This window comes from Macrobrachium rosenbergii, chromosome 23 (assembly GCF_040412425.1).
Source record: "Macrobrachium rosenbergii isolate ZJJX-2024 chromosome 23, ASM4041242v1, whole genome shotgun sequence".
Lineage (NCBI taxonomy): Eukaryota > Metazoa > Arthropoda > Malacostraca > Decapoda > Palaemonidae > Macrobrachium > Macrobrachium rosenbergii.
Genome location: NC_089763.1, coordinates 19,833,495 through 19,848,760, shown reverse-complemented (window position 1 = coordinate 19,848,760; position 15,266 = coordinate 19,833,495). Strand labels below are relative to the sequence as shown.

At 39.9% G+C, this 15,266-nt stretch overlaps 1 protein-coding gene across 2 annotated transcripts in view; it reads right to left on the bottom strand.

Annotated features, from left to right (window-relative positions):
• The window catches only part of LOC136851336 (Fanconi anemia core complex-associated protein 24-like), a 746,385-nt gene that overhangs the window by 120,530 nt on the left and 610,589 nt on the right, over positions 1 to 15,266 (bottom strand). For both annotated transcript variants that reach the window (XM_067125377.1, XM_067125376.1), the window contains exon 3: positions 5,489 to 5,618. The gene's annotated coding sequence lies outside the window, so the exon portion shown is untranslated. The remainder of the gene's footprint in view (positions 1 to 5,488; positions 5,619 to 15,266) is intronic.

The window sequence follows — 15,266 nt, the reverse complement described above, 5'->3', positions numbered from 1 at the left end:
GAAGTAAGACTGACTGATTTCCACAAACTGGCGTTTTTATGGTCGTCGACCTTTAGTAATTTGATTATAATTCCCAATATAAAATTCTTGGTTGGTATTTAAATGAAACAAAGTGCGAGATTTTTCAGTGAAGAATTTGATAAATTCACAATATCGCTGATGAACTGAATTCTGGCGACTGTGTATTAAATTCTATGCAATTTTTCTTCGTATATTATGCATACAATTTGTTTGTATATTAATAATTAATATTCTTTTATAATACTTCAAGCAAAGGACAAAAACAGAAATGCTATTAATTTTTAATGCTATATGATCCATTTTGAAAGTCAACATTGGCCTTTTTATTTTGGAAGGCGACAACACTATCGTTATTAAAAGTAGTACCGGAATTCTTGAAAAGCAGTTTCCCCTCTTTTTTTTTTTTAAAGTTAAAATTTTCCTTTTTGAAAAGCAAAATTAGCCTTTCGAGAGGCACTGCTGCCACTTTCGAAAATCAGTATACCCTTTTCCGAAAACCAGTATGACCCTTTTCTGAAACCATCTCATAAAATATTAACAGACGAAAGTAACATTTGAATGTACAATTTCCGGTTTTTGATGATTTTAAATATATGTCAAGCAGACTACAGGAATGTAAGCATTTGATATCTATGTTTTGCCATAAAGCTGATTTTCCTTCGGGCAACACGAAGGTTTTTCCGTGAGTGTACACTTACATGGAAGTATATACCAAGTCTACCCATCGTACTTTTGCCTGATAGCAGCTGATTCTTTTATCTCTCTCTCTCTCTCTCTCTGAAGTAATCTGTATTTCTTCCGTGCGCATTTATCCATGTATACCCACCATACACACACATACATGTGTGCTTATATATACATAAACACATATATGTGTGTATGTATATTACTGTCCATACCTAATGTATAAATGCGTGTGTGTCTGTGTGTAAATACACTTCACTACAAGCGAGCAATTATGTAATGTAATATCATCATGTAACTAAGGAAATGCCCAATTTGAAATACGAATTACTACCATATTAGGACGAACGTCATGGACCTTTCGTGGCTTACAGAACCGAACATCAAAGCAATTACGGAAGATAATACAAAATATCATCCAAGACCTAACCACAACGAGGACTTCAGAACTGACAAACGATGTCGTAAAACGCAAAACGCGTTTCAATGACGGGAAAGAACACGACATAACAACAAACATAACGCGTCATTAAGCGAAGGAATAACACGAGAATGGCATGGGGAACGCACAGGCTGATTTCGCTCGAAGTTCGGGGCCAAGTCAACCCATGATCTGCTGTATAAAATAACGTTTGAAAGCAGAGCATAACGTCACATTACGTATGACGTAGTGTGACTCTCCTGATGGGATTTCGCTCTATCCATACCGGGGTGGGAGTGCGTCCCCCCAAAACCCCACCCCTCTCGAATGGCGACCATAACAATAAAAATACTTCACAGACGAGGCTAAATTGTTGCGACGAGTATCAGGCAGATTCGAGTCATTGTTTAGGGTCAGCTATAAGGATGCAAGGAGGATTATTCCTGCTGGAATCTGGACATTCCCTCTCTGCTAATTTTCCGTAATACCGAGTTTAGTTTCTGGAATGAATGGCCTCCCAATGCCGCTTATGCTAATGGAGCCCTCTTTAGTCTTTTGACTTTTATTATGCCATTTACTGAAATTAAGATATTTTTCTAAAGCCTGATTACAGGATATTGAGTCTTTGTTTTGAGAAAGGTCGTGAATGTGTAAAAAGAAAATGAAAACCATTAATATGGACCTTCTGAGGCCAGTCCGAGGCGGGAAAAAGCAACTGTGCATGTGTGTGTGTGTGTGTGTGTGTGTGTGTGTATATATATATATATATATATATATATATATATATATATATATATATATATATATATATATATATAAAATGGAAAATATATAATAATAGTCGTCATACATAACACATACTCTAGTTTATAATATAAAAACATCATTCTAGTTTATATAAAAAACATCATATACACACATACAAGAAAAGAGACAAGAGAGAGAGAGAGAGAGAGAGAGAGAGAGAGAGAGAGAGAGAGAGAAATAATAGGCATTTCTTATATGTAAGAACGAACGCAGTGCGTCTTGGTACCCTATAAGAGGCGGCTGCTGGGCTAACAAATGATTTTACGGATGAGGGGATGGACTGAACAGCCTTCCTCCCATACATCAATCGCTTCCTCACGTAAGCTAAAACTAAGTATTTTCCTAAGCAATAAACTACACCTAAACATCTACCGTTTCTTACAATACAGAGCCTCATGCCCTTAACCTGTCGAGGCCCGCAGAAAAAAAAACAGACGCGAAGAAATGTGAGGTTGTATTGGGACATGTTCGTCGAAAGAGTAATGGTTTTTTTTTTAAATAGTTATTATTAATTCAAGAATGATGTTCTTTTTGAATAAGTTAGGATTAATTTACAGTTTAATAAGATGTTATCAGATCTCTCGCCTTTAACGAACAGTTGCATTTTACGTTTGTTTATTTATCAGTAAAGTTGTTTTCTATGAACCATGGGTACGTTCATTCAGTCTGTCTGTTTATGCATGTATATGCGCGCCCGCACACACATACATATACTGTAATATATATGTATATACTCATATACTGTATATATATATATATATATATATATATATATATATATAATTACAATAGTCACAATGCCCTCTTAACTTCTCGAATTCTTCGCTCATTTTTGGATACGCTTGTCACTACAAAGCCTTAAGATCCAAGTGCAAGAAATTGAAGTTGTTGTGATGTCCGGTAGCGAGAAACGAACCTCTGTCACCATAATCACAAGGAGGTTACGTTGCCGACCTGACCACGGCAACGTGACCTTCCTTGATGATGGTGACATGGGTTCGTTTTCTCGCTACCGGACACCACAACAACTTCAATTTCTTGCACTTGGATCTTAAGGCTTTGTAGTGACAAGCGTGTACAAAAAAGAGCAAAGAATTCAAGAAGTTAACATGGCATTGTGGCTATTACAATTACATATGTATCTGGTAAAAAGTGACCAGTAGACTCTGTATGTATGTATGTATGTATGTATGTATATATATATATATATATATATATATATATATATATATATATATATATATATATATATATATATATATATATATATATATATATATATATATATATATATATATATATATAATATATATAATGAAAACAAGAATCGTAAACAATTAGAGCTTAAGTTGGGAATTACAAAGAAAACTGAAACGTGGTGCGACATTTATCAAGGTTCTCTAACAACTCAGTCATTCAGATACTTTATACATTTAACACATGAAAAATTGCAGTAATACTACTGCTACTAGTAGTATTATCAGCAGTAAAAATACAATATACTAAAAATATCAGTGACTACGATAGTCATCCCCCTTCTCCCAAAAACAGCTCGTAAAAGGAAAGACCTCTCATGACGAGACGAAGAAGGATCTAACGGTATCTCCACAGAGCTCCTGGTTGTACCTCCCTTAATGGACCAATTCAGCTTGATCCCGGTCTTCATTTCACCCCGGCAACTAATGGCTCCTATTATTATGATTCATAAGATTGTTTATCCATTAACTCTACATAATGTTCCCAACAGAAAACGGGTTTCCCAAGACAGAAAACGAGACTCGACTAATGGATTCTGCTGCGCTCGATGTTCTGGCAAAAGTGGTCTGAGAATATTTAACTTAATAATAACAAAGGCAGGTCTTCAGTACATTTATTTTGGCTCTTGTATGCTTCGTTCACTATGAACCAACGTTCGCGAGATTATGTATACATAAAGCCATTCATAACTTGTAAAGAAAGCGTTCTTTATCTAGATTTAAAGTTGACTTTAGTAAAGGAGGTTTTGTGATACTTTATATTTTCTTTAATTTGCCGATTCTCGGAAACGATGCATTTAAGTTTTATTGACAAATCATGACTTGTTCATAATCTGAATCATGTGAGATCGTCATGTGTCTAGCACTTTCACAACCGCTTTCCCTGAAATATACCCACGCCCTCATTTACAAAACGGGAGACTTTATATGGTTATTATAATAATAATACACAATAAAATAATAATAATAATAATAATAATAATAATAATAATAATAATTATTATTATTATTATTATTATTACTGACCTGGTAAGTTAGTTCTCACGCAATAGAAAGTCCCCCTGTAGAAAAATGAAAATAAAAGATAGGGTTGTTATAAATTCAGGACTTTCCTCAAACCTATCACACGGGAAAATATTTGGGATAAAAAAATAACAGATCATACACCAGCGTGAAAACCGGCGAGCTACTGATACCCGGAAATCTAAAGTAAAATGTTCACAATCCTCGCATTCATCCGTCATTCACTTTGGACATCAACATTAATGCTGCACTCACAAAGTTACAAATAGTAACATCATTCTTTGAAAATGGGAGATTTGTTGTAATAATTGTTGATATCTTGCAAATTTCAGGCATGAAAACTTAATTTTCAGTATGAACACTGCGCTGCCGTAACAAATACTTGTTAAATAAAATGTATAAAAAAAACCAGGCACGAAAAATATTAAGAAAGTCTGTGATCACTGTCTAGTTATCACCTCAGTAGGAAACATTTTAATTCTGAGCACATCCTCATCACCAACATATCAGGCTTTTAACTTTATTGTACCATGGAATCAGGGTCTCCAAATTTTTATATACTTTCAGCCAGATTCTCCAAACAGTTTTGGCAACAAATCGAGAGCTCTACACTTTAGTTACACTGAAATAAAGTAGATATAAATGTTCACAAAATTCTGAATTTTAGTTTGCAGATTGCTAAATTTGAGAGTAAACCCTCTACTACGCAAGCTCAGTATGATTAGACTTCCTAAATATTACTTTTTAGCGCAACAAAAAGAGGAACATTCTATAAAGCACGACCTTCGGATTTCATGAGAACTTTCAACACAACCAGGATCACATCTTGGCTTTGAGAGACCAGTTTCAATGAAGAATCTAATAATGTAGTTCCCAAACAAGATTAGGTGTGAAATTGCTTCTGGCTGTATAAGATAAGTTTTCTAGTTATTTTCTTTCTTGAGATTTCGACAGCATTTTTATTCTTCGTATGGACTGACCTAGGGTTGGTAAAATTGTTTTGGAAAGCACCGAAACTTGTGCAGTGCTGTCAATACGCGCAATTAGAAAAGAAAAACTTCTAATATGAAAAACAGGATTTAGACTTCAAGTGACGTTTGGTGATAGATTTCCAAACATAAACTAACGTTTCAAGAACTTTAGCGACGGAATTCAGCATATGAGCCTAATAAACAAAATAGGAGTTCGTTTTATTGTTTCCATTTGTCGTTTGGTCTTTAGTCCAATCTGGATATTATCAATGACAGTAACAGTAATAACAGATAAGCAATCTCACCTGGTGACAGATGGAAAGACGAAACTCTTCCTTTGGGATTTATACCGTTGATCAGTACTGTACTGGTGACTCAATCGTCAGTGGCACAAATCTCCATGGAGATCAGAGCCCTCTGGCTGACTGCTTCCTCCTGGAAACACAAACAATTAGTTAACGTATGAGGAAAAAAGGTAATATCGTAAGTTACAGGCACAGAAATCCAAATGTCACATGAACACTTGAATATTTGTTAAGGTAAAGACCTCTATATCAGAATCCCCACATTAACGAAATTGGGAAAAGATGGCGGCACCGAATATTGTTTAAAAGAAGACCGCCATACCCAAAAAGTCCTGTCACCTGGGGACTAACTGAGTGACTACGGAGCAAAAGCCCAATCAACGCTAGGTAAAATCTCTCAGCGTTGTGGTCAGGAAAATCTCCTTGTCGTTTTCCAACTCAGGTTTCGAGACGCAGATATATATATATAAAAAAAAACAGGAAAGGAGAAGGATTGAGATGTTTTTTCCCCCGTACTGGGTTAGTGCCGTCAGGCACCTCACGGGGTGCACTGTAGGCACTACTTAAGCTTCGGGCCTTAGCTGCGACCCCTTTCATTCCTTTTACTGTACCTCCATTCATATTATCTTTCTTCCGTCTTGCTATTCACCCTCTCCTAACAATTATTTCATTGAGCAAATGCGAGGTTTTCCTCCTGTTACACCTTAAAACCTACCTACTCTCAATTTTCCTTCCAGTGCTGAATGACCTCATAGGTCCCAGTGCTTGGCCTTTGGCCTAAACTGTATATTCCATTCCATATTCCAAGATAGGGTTTTTTCAACAACCAGGAAAAACAGAAGCAACTTGAACATTCTGGAGCTTGGTGTAGAGGAAGAGGAAGTCACAAATTTTATGAATAAGGATTAGTAGCTGCGTCTGTCACTTCAGATACTCGAAATATTGATTCCAGCGATTTCAGATAAGCACTGGCCCTTCCACAGCGTCCTGAGAAGCCTAATAAAGACCAACGGACTTTGTACAGCCAACAGAGATGAGTTCATTGGCCAGATCTGGACATTACAATAAAATTACTTACAAATCTGAACCAAAGCTATTTACCTCCTTTGAATTCTCTACTGCCTCAGCCGATCAGGTGGTAGCCAGACACTCTGACCAAACTTACGACTTTTAAATCTCTATCTCTCTCTCTCTCTCTGGGTCTATGTACGTGGTCTGGTCTTTAAAGAAGAAACTATTCTAATTTTTAGCAAGACAAAGCATAAATTTCATATCAACATATATACAAAGTCAATACGATGGAATAATATTTATTCTTCTGAAACTGATGCTTGAACAGGAAGAATTATGAAGGAAATTATATTTTTTTACCAAATTCTGGACGTCCCTTCTGGTAGCACTCAGAATGGTCTCTTGGACGTGGAGAATGCAAAATTACCGACATGGAAATAGCTAAAACATGTCACTGTAGCATGATATTTAAATATATTCTCAAGCTGAATCAAAGAAGGAGAAATTGTTTTCTATTATTGTAGGATTTTAAGTTCGATAAATAGCGCAGGATGTGACATATACAATGCGGTTCCTCTAGTTTACGATTGTTAAAAGATGGCATTTCTGACGTTTCAATGGCCTCTGAATGGATTCTTTTTCATTTAATTCTGGCCAAAGCCTTACACATCTGGAGATACCTTTAAAGTAAAACTAATCCTTATATAATATTACATTGAGTAAAATGATTCTGCATTTAAAATATTTCCAGAGCGTCACAAAATCACCAGATATGTAAAAAAATACGTCATGTTTAAATTCGGCGGTATTTCTCCGTCAGAATAGCCAACGTTAAAATCCTTGAAAAGATATGAAAACGTGAAGCAGTGCCAAAATATATGAAAATAATGGGCAACATCATTCTTGTTTACAGAGGTATGTGCTCCCTACTCGTACAGATGAATAAAATCTCATTTTTCCTTACATCAAAAAGCATTAAGTAAAATTGTCATTTGTCACTCCGATACTAGGAGACCATTCCTGTCGGAAGTACAAACCTACATAAACGTTAAAAATGGGTCAACTGGGGGAATAAAGTTGTCTTATATTGTTTTCAAGATTAAAATGAGCATGATATACAAAACCGAAAATTTCTAGCTGTGATGCAGCCTCGTAAAAGTCGTATATCCATCCAGAATGATAAATGGCGTACTGTAAATACGTTTGTAATTCTAGCTGCTCGGTCACCTTCAGCCCCGTCATTTCATGTAATGCCAGAACAACCGTCGAGAAATTCTTCGTGAACTTTTTATTATTGTTTTTAATTCGTTTTAGTTATTCATAAATGTCTGAACAATTTTAAATAATGCTTATTACTATCGTTCTATTTCTGTATTTGGGAATTCGACTTCGCTCTGATATGTAAAGCAGAATAGTTTCTTGTTTGATTGATGCATTCCACCATTGTTTTCTCCAGGCGTCGGTAGATGGCCTCAGTTGCTCCTTTTTCAGGGAAAATAACTGGGCAAATCCAATTCTGAGTACTGATTCTGGGCTCACGTCGGTCGTCCAAAGCAATTCGTAGCTTGCTTAAGAGCCCTTACAGTAGTTTATGCACTAGCGAATGACCTCTTAAAGAAAACATTTTTATTTCTCCATTAAAAGGATTGAATATAAAACATATTAGTGACGAAAATGTTTATAAAACCCCCCATGAGAATCGTTAATAGAGTGCAATGTTAATATTTCCCGTGGAGAAGAGTACAAGTTGATAAAACAAAATCATATTAATCAACGCCCATTTCTACATTATTTCAATGTGTATTGAATATAACTTTGATAGCTTTGTTTTATGCATTTTTGAGTGACATGTTTCAACACTTAAATAATAATAGCAATAATAAAGAGGAACTATGGAAACAAATAATTAACAGAAACGTTATTATACAAGAATTGTTATTTAAAAGTTAAATTTCTTTAAATTTTCTTCTCCTTAGTGTCTTTGCTTCTTAAAACAAGTGCACGGTATTCGTTTCGCAATGTTGACCCTAATATTTGGCGAGTTTTCGTTTCATTAGTATAAATATTAAACATATTTGTAATTTTCAGCCTGTATATAATTAAACTTATAAGCCCCAAACGCCTGTTTTATTTTATTTTTTTTTAAATATAGATGCACCTACTACATATTTATAATTAAGAGACCACGACTGAGGTGCCCACCGAGTCAAGCATTGTCGTGGAAAATGAGTTATCTGTATTATAATTTACCAATAAATAGTCAACACATGACACAGACACTTTCCAAAGAGGCAGGTTTAAGAAAAGTCTCCCCCAGGCGTTAGAGTAATACTCATATCGAATGAATAAGTCGATCGAATTCAGTAGGAAGTCCAGGTGAACTAGAACCTAACAGACAATACAGTTTTTGGTTTTCGGTAAGAGAAAACCATTGTGCCGGCTTTGTCTGTCCGTCCCCACTTTATTCTGTCCGCCCTCATATCTTAAAAACTACTAAGGCTAGAGGGCTGCAAATTGGTATGTTGATCATCAACCCTCCAATCATCAAACATACCAAATTGCAGCCCTCTAGCCTCAGTAGTTTTTTATTTCAAGTTAAAGTTAGCCATAATTGTGCATCTGGCAACGATATAGGACAGGCCACCACCGGGTCGTGGTTAAAGTTTCATGGGACGCAGCTCATACAGCATTATACTGTGACCACCGAAAGATAGATCTATTTCCGGTAGCCTTGGTTATACACTGTACCTGGCGTACAGAAAACTCGATTGCGCCGAAGACACTTCGGCGCAATTTTTTTCTTGTTAGTTCTACGGCCCTAAATATGTAAACAAGCAAGGGGTTATATTTCCAAAACATTATTCCAAAGGTTGCATGAGTAACAGTAGAAGAGATGGGAACAGTTATCAACTGACATTCATTAGATTCCAGAGACGGGGAAGAAAGGACAGGATGATGATTTAATTTTCGCTTTGTTCATATTTCATATTCAGCGATATCTCTTATAATTATCTCTTTCTATTGGCAATATACAAAAATGTTCTTTGTTTTTTAGACGCAGGTATTCAACCTCAGGCAATAATGCTTTAAGAGAAAGTCATTTCAACTGCGGTTGTGGTTTCGTTCTATAATAAATGAAACTTTTATTATATCTGACTTTAAAGGAGATGCTGGAGTGATCGAAAAGCTTTGGAGTTTTCCCTGAAAGCGTTTCTGAATCCTCTCGTCTCCAGCTTCTGGAAGGATGAAAAAAGGTGATTTGCGCATGTGCACAACTTCAAAGTCTACAGAAACAAGATCGGAGATCCTTCAAATCAGTGTTGTTACATTTCCACACCACTGACTTCCACACTCGGCTAAATTTTAAATTCACTCAACCATCGGTAAAATCTAATGTATATAAAACAATGTATGCTTTCCTTCACAATCTAAAGACCATTTCCCGTAAACTTCCCTTTATCAAGTTAATCACAATCAATTTTTACATTTGTAAAAACACTTTTAAATAGATTTAATTTATCTTAATTAGATGGAAACCTAAAGCGGTTACTCTGTTGTCGTCTGCATTCGACGTGTCAATCAAGACATCGCTCGATCAACTTCTGCTGCTTCATGATTCGGCGCAAACAACCATTCTTTGATGGCTTTTTATTCAGTCATTTTTATATAAACAGATATATAAATATGCAAGTGACTGAGAATATAAGTCAATCAATCATATATTATAAGAAAATAACATATCTGACCACAATAAACCCATAAAAAGTGTGGACATTTTTCAAAACTTGGCTTGGCCGACAGTAAAATGAAGACCTCACTTCTGCACCCGATCATCTTCTGCATGAAAACTTTCAAGCCGGAGGCCAGATTTCCACGTTTCGGCAACACTGCTTCAAATCGTCTTCAGAGACAGAATGTTGTTGTTTATTCGAAAATCTGATTAAAAACAAGGTAAAAAGTTTACAAATGGATTCAGTGAATAACTGTAAACTCATGAAACTGTGGACTAAATCGCGGAGCAGTATGGAGTTGACATTCCAGCTTTAGGCGAATTATAAGAGCAAATATTTTTATTATCATCATCTTTGGGACGTAAGTTCATCTCCCGAGGTAAGCGGGAAAGGGAATTAAGAAGACAGGAGGACCACGAAATGGAGATTCTCAAGAATTCTTACGAGAATGAACAGCGAAAGAAAGATTTTGGATCGCCAGACATACCATTTGGATCAACAGATCGGTGAAATCTCATAAGGATCCGTAAGTCATGTCCCCGTCTTGGAAACCGTCCGTCGTCAATTCCTGGAGGCACGGGAAAAGCACCATTCGCGCATGAGCCTAACGCTATAGCTCAGTCACCAGGAACGAGTTCCAAGAGTCTTCAAATCGTTTTCAGAAAGATGTTGTTTATTCGAAAAGCTGAGTAAAAGAACGTAAAGAGTTTACAAATAAAGTTAGTGAACATTTATACACATGAGGACCACATCGCCGACATTCCCTAGACAAGCATCTAAATGTATATCAGGAAAGGAAAACAAAGGGAAAACAAAGGAGTCTTTGAGGCGATGCTGAAGGGTTCTAAAATCTTCGAAGTCTTCCTTGAAAGTGTTTCGGAATCCTTCGGTCTCCAGCTTCTGGAAGGGCGAGAGAGAAGCCATTCCCGCATGCCACCAGCGCTATAGCTCGGTAGATCTCGAGCTTCAGAATCTCCAGATGCAAGCTCCGAGATCCTCCGAATGATGCGACGTCTTATTCGAAAACCAGGGTAAAGGAACACAGCGGTATTATAGTCAGGACGTGAGTTCTCTCCAACCAGGACGAAATGGAAACAGGAAGAGAGGAAACGACATCGGAGGGACGAAACCACAAGAATGAAGGCCCAAAGGCGTCCCAGAGAAGCCACCTATTAAGGGCACCCTTGCCAGGGGAAGGACCTCCTCAGAGGCTGCGTTCCTGAAGGGAGGCAGGTTTCCTGCCAGGCTGGAGAAGCGGGCCTGGGAAGGACCTGAACTACTGGGGAGGAGGGACCCAAGGCACCCTGGGGAAACTGTCCCTTAAGGGCACCTCTGGCAGGGGAAGGACCTCCTCAGAGGCTGCTTCCTGGAGGGAGGCAGGAGTTTCCTGCCAGGCTGGGGAAGCAGGCCTGGGAGGAACTGAACCACAGGGTGAGGGACCCAAGGTGCCATAGGGAAACCGTCCCTTAAGGGCACCTTTGTCAGGGGATGGACCTCCTCAGAGGCTGCTTCCCTGGAGGGAGGCAGATTTCCCACCAGGCTGGGGAAGCGGGCCTGAGGAGGAACTGAACCACAAGGGTGAGGGGACCCAAGGCGCCATAGGGAAACTGTCCCTTAAGGGCACCTTTGCCAGGGGATGGACCTCCTCAGAGGCTGCTTCCCTGGAGGGAGGCAGGTTTCCTGCCAGGCTGGGGAAGCGGGCCTGAGGAGGAACTGAACCACAAGGGTGAGGGGACCCAAGGTGCCATAGGGAAACCGTCCCTTAAGGGCACCTTTGTCAGGGGATGGACCTCCTCAGAGGCTGCTTCCCTGGAGGGTGGCAGGTTTAATGCCAGGCTGGGGAAGCGGGCCTGAGGATGAACTGAACCACAAAGGGTGAGGGGGACCCAAGGTGCCATAGGGAAACCGTCCCTAAGGGCACCTTTGTCAGGGGATGGACCTCTCAGAGGCTGCTTCCCTGGAGGAGGCAGGTTTAGGCTGAAGCGGGCCTGGTAGGACCTGAATCCTAAGGTGAGGGACCCAAGGCTAGGGAAACTGTCCTAAGGGCCTGAGGATGGACCTCCTCAGGGCTGCTTCCTGAGGGAGGCAGGTTTCCACAAGGCTGGGAAGCAGGCTGAGGAGAACTGGAACCACAAGGGTGAGGGGACCTAAGGTGCCATAGGGAAACTGTCCCTTAAGGGCACCTTTGTCGGGATGGACCTCCTCAGAGGCTGCTTCCTGGAGGGAGGCAGGTTTCCTGCCAGGCTGGGGAAGCGGGCCCGAGTAGGACCTGAATCAAGGGTGGGGGGAGGCGCCATAGGGAAACCATCCCTAAAGGGCACCTTTGTCAGTGGACCTCCTCAGAGGCTGCTTCCTGGAGGGAGGCAGGTTTCCTGCCAGGCTGGGGAAGCAGGCCTGAGGAGGAACTGAACCACAAGGGTGAGGGGACCCAAGGTGCCATAGGGAAACCATCCCTAAAGGGCACCTTTGTCAGGGGGTGGACCTCCTCAGAGGCTGCTTCCTTGGAGGGAGGCAGGTTTCCTGCCAGGCTGGGGAAGCAGGCCTGAGGAGGAACTGAATCACAAGGGTGAGGGGACCCAAGGTGCCATAGGGAAACCATCCCTAAAGGGCACCTTTGTCAGGGGATGGACCTCCTCAGAGGCTGCTTCCCTGGAGGGAGGCAGGTTTCCTGCCAGGCTGGAGAAGCGGGCCTGAGGAGGAACTGAACCACAAGGGTGAGAGGACCCAAGGTGCCATAGGGAAACTGTCCCTTAAGGGCACCTTTGTAAGGGGATGGACCTCCTCAGAGGCTGCTTCCCTGGAGGGAGGCAGGTTTCCTGCCAGGCTGGGGAAGGGCCTGAGGAGGAACTGAACCCAAGGGTGAGGGGACCCAAGGTGCCATGGGAAACCGTCCTTAAGGGCACCTTTGTCAGGGGATGGACCTCCTCAGAGGCTGCTTCCCTGGAGGGAGGCAGGTTTCCTGCCAGGCTGGGGAAGCGGGCCTGAGGAGGAACTGAACCACAAGGGTGAGGGGACCCAAGGTGCCATAGGGAAACCGTCCCTTAAGGGCACCTTTGTCAGGGGATGGACCTCCTCAGAGGCTGCTTCCCTGGAGGGAGGCAGGTTTCCTGTCCGAGGAGCTCTCTCGCGCTGCTCCTCCTGGACAGACACACATGTAGAGCTGGAACGCGTTGCTCAGGTTCTCATCAGTAACTGATATTCAAACTATCCTAAATTCCATGGATGCTGTCAGACATCTACACGTCTCTCTGTGTATTTGTACGTCTGCCTCTCCCATGAAAAATACACAGGAAGCATGATATAACCATCTAAGTTTTCAACTATAGTCTGTTCGCCTATCTATTCCTAACCGGTGGCAAATTACAAGAGTAAATTAAAAAACGCAAAAAAAAATCTACATTGATTTTAACGAAACCGAAGAAGGAATGATAATCTTGGTCTGAAAATATAAAGAAATAAAAAAAATAATGAGCACCAACATATAAGAATAACAGAATCTTCAACTCTATTCTAGCCCAGATAAAGGGGAAAAAATCGCAAGAAAAGGAAATGCAAATTTCTTTAACACGGCGCGGTGAAAAGGAATTTCCTTTTTACGACGCCAAAGAAATGTTTCCCTGAAAAGCATGAAAGGAATCTTTGATCAGCAACAAAGGACGAAGAGAAAAACAAAAAAACATTGGGTTCCCTGTTAAGAAAGAATGGATATTCTCTTTAATGATAAGTAATGACGAGGAAAGGGGAATGAATTGTGAAGGGTAATACCATTTACTCGTACGCGGGTTCACGATATCCGTTTTGAAAGCCGCCGCTCTCGGCTTCCACTGGATACGTCCTCTGCACGTGCATTCTTCAAAGCCATCTCGAGTGTAATCAACATGAACGGTTTGCGAAATGGCTTACGATGAAATATGAAATGATTTACAAACAACAATTTCGCGGATGCACACTAAATACGGTTTAACCAAAGACAATATGAAAGGCGTCTAATAAATTCATGCTATTCCCTAACCTGATATCCTGGGTAAAATTGGACGTTGTGTGTTCTGCAATAAGTTAAATCTTCTTCATTCCCAGCGCTTTCCCTATGCTAAGGGGTCGGTTGCCTAGATGCTTCTTCTGCAGCTATTCCTATCGAAAGCATCTTCCTACACTGTGCCAATCGTCTCTCTATCCACCTTCACTTTATCACTCATCATCTTTTGCCTGGCCCTTTATGGTTTTAGTTTCTGTAAAAGAAAACTATTGTGCCGGCTCTGTCTGTTCGTCCGCACTTTATTCTGTCCGCCCTCAGATCTTACAGGGCTGCAAATTGATATGTTGACCATCGACCCTCCAATCATCAAACATATCAAATTGCAGCCTTCTAGTTTCAGTAGTTTTTATTTTGTTTAAGGTTAAATTTAGCCATAATCGTGCTTCTGGCAACGATATAGGATAGGCCACCACCAGGCCGTGGTTAAAGTTTCATGGGCCGCGACTCATACAGCCTTATACCGAGACCACCAAAAGACAGATCTATTTTCGGTGGCCTTGATTATAAGCTGTAGCGGCTGTACAGAAAACTCGATTGCGCCGAAGAAACTTCGGCGCATTTTTTCCTTGTTAATTAAAGCAAAGGCATCTTATGATTCACTGTCGAGTCATGAGAAAGGAAGATGAATATACATTTAATCTAACTTTAATTAAAGGGTAAAAAAGTTCCTGATATTAAAAGTCATTAGAGAAACAAAAACTCACATTTCGTCTGACTTTTGCTTAAGATGAAAAAGTTTTAAAGTTTTTGATATTAAACTTTACAAAAGAAACTGAAATAAGTATGTAAAGTTTAAAGTGGAAAACTGAGGTTTCGGATTTCTTTTATAATGCAGTCTCCACGAAAGATGTTTACTAATACCTTGCTGACGGAGGAATATTTGAACGGCTTGTCAGCTACCATAAATGGAAACTCCGACAAAAACAATGGCACACTTGAACCAAACCTGAGTCTCCTTAATAAAACGAAAAATGGAAATGAGTTATCTTCGACAGAGGTA